The sequence below is a fragment of the Lytechinus pictus genome, chromosome 13 (genome assembly GCF_037042905.1).
Source record: "Lytechinus pictus isolate F3 Inbred chromosome 13, Lp3.0, whole genome shotgun sequence".
In the NCBI taxonomy this organism is placed as follows: Eukaryota; Metazoa; Echinodermata; class Echinoidea; order Temnopleuroida; family Toxopneustidae; genus Lytechinus; species Lytechinus pictus.
This window is the reverse complement of record NC_087257.1, coordinates 6,788,885-6,795,995: the sequence shown is the minus strand read 5'-3', so window position 1 is coordinate 6,795,995 and position 7,111 is coordinate 6,788,885.

Below are 7,111 nucleotides of genomic sequence, written 5' to 3'. Positions count from 1 at the left end.
TCGCCCGATAGCAAATATCAGTAACAGCAAGATCCCAGCTGTTTTATTGGGCACCCCCTGGGTAACCTTTCCCACCTTCAGTGCCACTTCCAGACCTACACATCCAAACGTGTATGGATGGGGGGGGGGGGGGGCTGCAAAAATGCAGGGCAACGAGGACTGCAAGGTGCCCAAATATCCTCGCGTATTGGTAATTTTATGACCGAATGTATAATTTCTGCACGTTACACATCATGTAAAAAGGCTAAATAATAATTAAAATAATGTTCGCACGCTTCGCTCACTCGAAAATTAAAAAACCGTGAAGTTGATATTTGGGCAATGATTATCAGCCCCCCCCCTCTTGAAAATATTGTTCCTGCGTCCATGCCTACTACCCCCGCACCTTGCTCATCCTTGTCGCGCTCCCCCCCCCCCCCCCCGACGAAATATGCCAGGTACGCCACTGCTAAAGGGTAATTAACAGGTTTTTTTTTCAATAAAGACATATAGGGAAACCATACAATTAACAAAGTAATATATGATAATACACTCTAAAGAGGATTACTCAATATTGAGTAAATATTTGCTTGCTATATACCTTCGTAGAATAGAACATGGGTGTCGCTGGAGTAAAACTTGACTCAGAGCAAGTTGTGTAAATATATCCATATAAAAGTACAGTATTTTACTTAACAAGTGTGCAGACTATTTGAGACAATGAGGAATGTGACATGTTAAGTATTTTTTTTGGGGGAAAAATGGAACATGGTTGTTGTTGTTGCTGTTGTTGTCGGGTATAACGTGACACAATAGACTCAAGTTGCGTAAAATATTTTACTCGACAAGTGTGCAGAATATTTGACACAATAGGGAATGTAAACTCTTTTGCTTTCAGGTTGGTTAAAATGGAACATGGCTGGAGGAGGGGACACCACAAATTGTCGCCCCATTTCACTTAACACTGCCTTTAACAAACAATCAAAATAGATCATGTAGAGTTGCAAATGCAATTAGACCATTTGGCTATTAGACGAACTGGTCATTTAGACCAAATGATAATTAGACCAAATGGGTTAAGTCCATGTGTTATCAGACAAACGGAGAATTATTCCAACTGTTGCTAGACCAAGTGGACAAAAACCGAATTTTCCACGCTCTCTGCAGCTGTTCCCCTGACGTAAATTGCCAGTTGGTCTAAATCCGATTTGACTAATGGCCGTTTAGCCTCATCCTATACATGGTCTAATTACATTTCGACAACAACCAGTTTACCTTTTGGTCTAATTGTCATTTAATTCTGATCTGAAAATGGACCGAAAATTAGGTTTGAGCCGGTTCGTAATATCACTGACGAATTGTGATAATCTGTATGAGATGCATATGACAGTTGTCATATGCTAAATCAACTCATCTACAAATCGAATACTACAGTATAAGCCCTCCCATAGATAATATACAGATCCGATAAAAGTCACCTATAATTCCCCCGTCCATTTCTCCCAACGCTCCATCCCGATATATTTTCGGAAAACGGAACACGCCTGGGTCTCTACACGACGCCATATACAACAGTACGGAAACCGCTTGCAATAAAGGATGGCTAGGAAACAGGCGAAAATGTGATAGAGGAAAGGAACAGGCTGGCCCTTCGGCATCCAGGCCCCGTTCCATGATGGAGTGATGCCACTCAAAATCAATGGTGTCAGAAATGGGATGGAGAAAGAGATGACATCTGGAACACGTCTGAACATCTGTTGGCGCGTCGTGGTCTAGTGGTTCTGAATCTCGCCTTTCAAACAGCAGGTCATGGGTTCGATACCTAGCCGTGACGTGTTTTCCTTCAACAATAAATTTATCCACAATGTGCTGCACTCAACCCAGGTGAGGTAAATGGGTACCGGCAGAAAAGAAATCCTCAAAAAGCTGTGTGCAACTGAATCGGTAGCCTAGCTTAGCTGGGTAATAATAATAGCAGGGCCCGCTGGGAGAACAATCTTCAGAACTGAAGTGGCTACCTTGGGTAAATATGCCATTATAATAACAATGATATTATCATTATTATTATGAACAAATTGCAGTAATTCTTCTTCAGGGGACGAATCTATTCTATATATTGATGTACACACGCCTGACCAAAAAACGCGTTTAAAGGGGTGTTTTCGGTTTTGCACGCGGGCTGCGCGTGCACTCGTATCAAAGGGTATCAAAAACACCGATTTTCAAACAAGTGGGTAGTTTTGAAAGACTGGTCAATGGTCAATCGCATGTTTGGGAATAATTCGGCCACGCATGTACACAACAATACATTTGACTGCCCCCCCCCCCCCGGGATACCTGCACGCACGCAAACAAATGTAGTGGCGCCCTTGGTTGCACACACACTGGATAGCTCCCATGACATCGCCTAATAACTGCAATTTGTAAGTCATTGATTATCATTTTTGTACCACCTCGAAGATTACTACATATGGACTTTGGAGGACCATTAGCATCGATTATAATTCGCCAGTTTTGATGGAACAAGATATATTTGGATGTCATTTTTGCTACTTTGGACAAGGATATACACCATGGATCATAATGTACTTCACTCTTGAGTTACCTTATCAAGTCCCCTTGACTGAGACATGGCTTTTTCTATTGTGACTGTGGCCACCTCTGTTCTGTGGACAATGGTACTATTATCCTACTCTAGAGAACAACTTTTGAACATAAAGGAACAATGTCCTCCTACTAAGGTGTCTATTGAGGTGTACCACACAATAGTTAATTGTGGTATTAGCAGTGTTAAACCAACAAGAAGAGGTACCCGCTCCTTTGTAAAAAATCAGCATCCAATCCCTGTTGTTATAGGCAGGAGACGAATAAGAGTCAATGCCCAACCTGAAGATGATAGAAATGTGATAAACATCCAAACCTCTTCCTTACCACATGATCAGAATGGGGATAGATCTGAGAATACAAATAGAACACGCTCGTTCCATCGCTCATATGACTTCCCAACTGTTTTCCTCACGAATGCTCGATCACTTAATAATAAGTTTGACGAATTCCATTCTTCAATTTTAGACATGAATATTGACATTGCTGGAGTGACAGAGACTTGGTTCAGGGATGATTTACCCCCTGACTATGTATCTATCCCTGATTATATCATGTACGATAAATCAAGGACACAAAGAAGGGGTGGGGGCGTAGCTGTCTATGTCAGGAGTCATTTAAACCCCCAACCTGTCCCCGACATTGTGGTCCCCAATGACTTAGAAATCACATGGGTCAAAGTGCACCCGTCAAAGCTTCCAAGATCTGTTTCTATTTTGGTAATAGCTGTGGTGTACCACCCTCCTAACAATGAGAACGAGGAAAGACTAATAAATCACATCTTACAAACAACAGATTATATTTCTTCCCGTTATCCTGATGTTGGATTTGTAATCATGGGTGACTTCAACGACCTAGATACATCTTGTTTGACATCAGATAGGAGCTTCGTCCAAGTTGTAGACAAGGCTACACGGGGTGACAGAATCTAAGACAAAATCATCACTAACGTCGGCACTTACTATAAGTCACCATCGATTATGTCACCTCTAGGATCAAGTGATCATAATTCTATCCTTTGGCCCCCGAGTGACTCTACCCCGATTCTAGTGAATCGCGTGAGCAAGAAAGTAACCAGACCTATGAAGGACAGCGCTATTCGTGAGTTTGGCGCTAAACTTCTTTACTATGATTGGTCGAGTGTCTTCGAATCTGACAATGTAGATGACAAATGCCATGAATTCTACAACATCCTGTTACCTCTGTTAGATTCCTACTTTCCAAAGAAGACCTCAAGGCTCCATGTACAATACAAACCGTGGATGACACCAGCCATCAAATCTTTGATTTCAGAGCGGCAAACCGCTTTTGCTCAAAACGATATTCCAAGATGGCATCAGCTGAGGAACAAGGTGAAACGACAGATTGTACTTTCCAAAGCTGATTACTACGTCAACCGGGTTCAGAAGATGAAGAAATCAAATCCATCCAAATGGTATAGACACATCAAGATAATGACAAGTGGTCAGGTGAAGTCACCAAAGATTGATATCCCTAGTATTGATCACTGTGACCTGAGGAGCTGCGCAGAAGAGATCAATAGGTTCTTCACTGACATAGCAAAGGACATCCCAAAGTTGAACACATCTACTTTGCCATCTTATCTCCCTGCAAGCAAACCCCTTCCCTTTGTACAACCGTATCAGGTCTACAGAGAGCTGAAGAACATCAAACAGAGTAAGGCTCCCGGTCCAGAAGGGATCCCAGCTAGAGTGATAAACCTCTTCGCCTACGAGTTATGCATACCACTTTGCGATATCTTGAATTCTTCTTTTCAGCAAGCAGTGGTGCCTGAGTGCTGGAAACGGGCTTGCGTTGTTCCAGTGCCCAAAGTCCCGCAGCCCACTATTGAAAACCTACGACCTGTATCACTGACAGATCATTTTTCAAAAGTAGCTGAGAAGTTTGTTGCTAATTGGGCTCTAAAAGACATGGAAGGGTCCATCGACAAAGCTCAGTTTGGAAATAGAAAGGGTATGTCAACATCGCACTATCTGATTGATCTCCTCAATGTAATACATGCTTATGTTGACAAACCGAAATCAATATGTACCCTATTGGCCACTGATTTCTCCAAGGCCTTCGATCGGATTGACCACAACCTGGCTCTATCAAAGCTCTTAGACATGAATGTTCAACCAGCATTGGTTGCATGGATATGCAACTTCTTGAAAGACCGGCAACAGTGTGTTAAGTACAGATCAGTAGTCTCAGGATGGAAGAACATACAAGCTGGTGCCCCGCAGGGAACTCGTTTAGGCCCGCTTATTTTCCTCTGCTTGATCAATGATGCATGCCAACAGAGTCCTAATCTACATTGGAAATACGTAGATGATCTCTCGATACTAGAAAACAGGAAAACGAGCGACCCTGCCACCATCCAGAAGAGTGCGGATGAGCTTCAGCAGTGGTCTAAAGATAACAACATGAAACTCAACCCAAGTAAATGTGCTGTCATGCACATAAGCTTCATGAGAACAAGTCCACCAAATCCCACTGTTGAACTCGAAGGGCAGGAACTATCTGAAGTTCTGTTCATGAAACTACTTGGAGTTTGCATTCAGAATGATTTGAAATGGACATATCATGTCAATGAGATCACCAAGCGCGCAAGCATGAGGCTTCATATGTTGCGCATCCTCAAGGTATTCAAACTACCCCTTGATGATTTGAAGGTAATTTATTCCTCCTATGTTCGTCCAGCATTAGAGTACTGTGCACCAGTTTGGCACTCTGGACTTGACGCATCACAGAGAAAACAAATTGAGAGGATACAAAAACGCGCATTCCGCCTCATGCTTGGGCCTGCTTACCAAGATTATGACCATGCACTAGAAGTGCTCAACCTATCTACTCTTGATAAGCGGAGAGAAGGACTATGTATGAGACTAGCAAAGGGCGTGAGTCTTCATTCCTCCCCCTTTCACGACTGGCTACCTCCAACTCGTGAGGCGGTCCACAAACGTTCGCTACGTCACAGCAAGATGTACACTGAAATACGCTGTAGAACAGAACGCCGTCGCAAAAGCGCTGTCCCATACATGGTCCGACTACTCAACAATCAATCGAATATGTAATTAATTTCCAAAACTATGATTAATTAAAACATGCCTTTTCAGTTAATACATGATACGACATCTCAACAAGCAATCAATGTGTTAACAATATCCAAATTATGCAAATAGATTTTAAACAAAACGATATTAATATGCTATCGTCTAATATGATAATAATATTATTAGTATTACTATGTTTTCGTTTACTTCAAATTCTGGTTACGATTCTTTGTAGCAAAATGATAACGATAATAAAGCTTACATATTTGTGCTCAATATTACTTTACCACATCTAGCATTGCTTGTTTTCAATGGGCATAGTTGTTTTTTCCCATCTTTGTATAATCGTTTAATATGCTAATTCCATGTTTATACATGTACAACCAGAAATTATTTAATCAATCAATATATTTATGATATATCTTATTTCCTTGTAAGCCAGGTGAAATACACCTATCTCATTGACAAAATCCCTTTAAGCAGTTTTACCAACCTTATCGTCATTTTCCCCCTTATTCCGGCACAGTTATATTTCATCTTCAATTCTTTGAAGAAATGCCATTTGTTTATAATTTCTGTTACTTATTTTATTCATGCAAGCTTATGAATTACTGACTTTATCCCCACAGAATCATACTGTTGTTACAACTATCCAAGATTACTTTTATCCCATGTATAAAATTATTCTACTCTTCTGCTTTCTTAAATTTCAACATATAACATTTATTTTATTACTTTTACATGTCATTTTGTTATAGTCACTGTTATTGTATATATTTTGTATTTTACCTTGTACAGAATTTCGCAATTCAGCCTTCGGCTGCGATAAAGTTTTCTTAATAAACCATTTCAATTCAATTCAATAAAAAAAAAATCGAGCTTGAAACCACCGCACCCTATTAAGATTACACATAAATCGAGCAAAGAAGGTAGGAGTTCAGAATTAATTTCCTTTAGGGTAAAAATCTTGTTTATTATTTCAACTACGATTTTCCGTCACCATTGATTTTCTTTTCATCATATCTTTTTTCCAAATGTCAAAAATATCACTTGTTTGGCCTAATTTAAGTTAGGGCCTAGTAATGCTAAGTCAAAGAGACAGATCTTGCTCAATTGTATGAACTTGAGCTTATCGAAGTTAATATATTTAAGTCTATATATATGTCCAGCTCAGACATCGATCTTTCATTATTTTGTTTGATTTCCAAGTTTATTTTTAAAAAGGGCTGTAAAAAATGTCTTGTTTTTTGTCTAACATTTTCGGTCCCTGCTGCGTTCTCACATTATTTTATTTATGAAGTAACTATTCTCTTCGTTTCTTCCATAAAGTTTCCAAAATATAAATTTTCAGGTGTCATAGTCCTTTTCGTATATCATAATTGTGAGATAAGTATACTTCAAATGAAACATTATAAATCCCTCTTTCATGAGAGTTTATCAAAAATTTCGGTAGCGCTTTTTGCTCACACTTA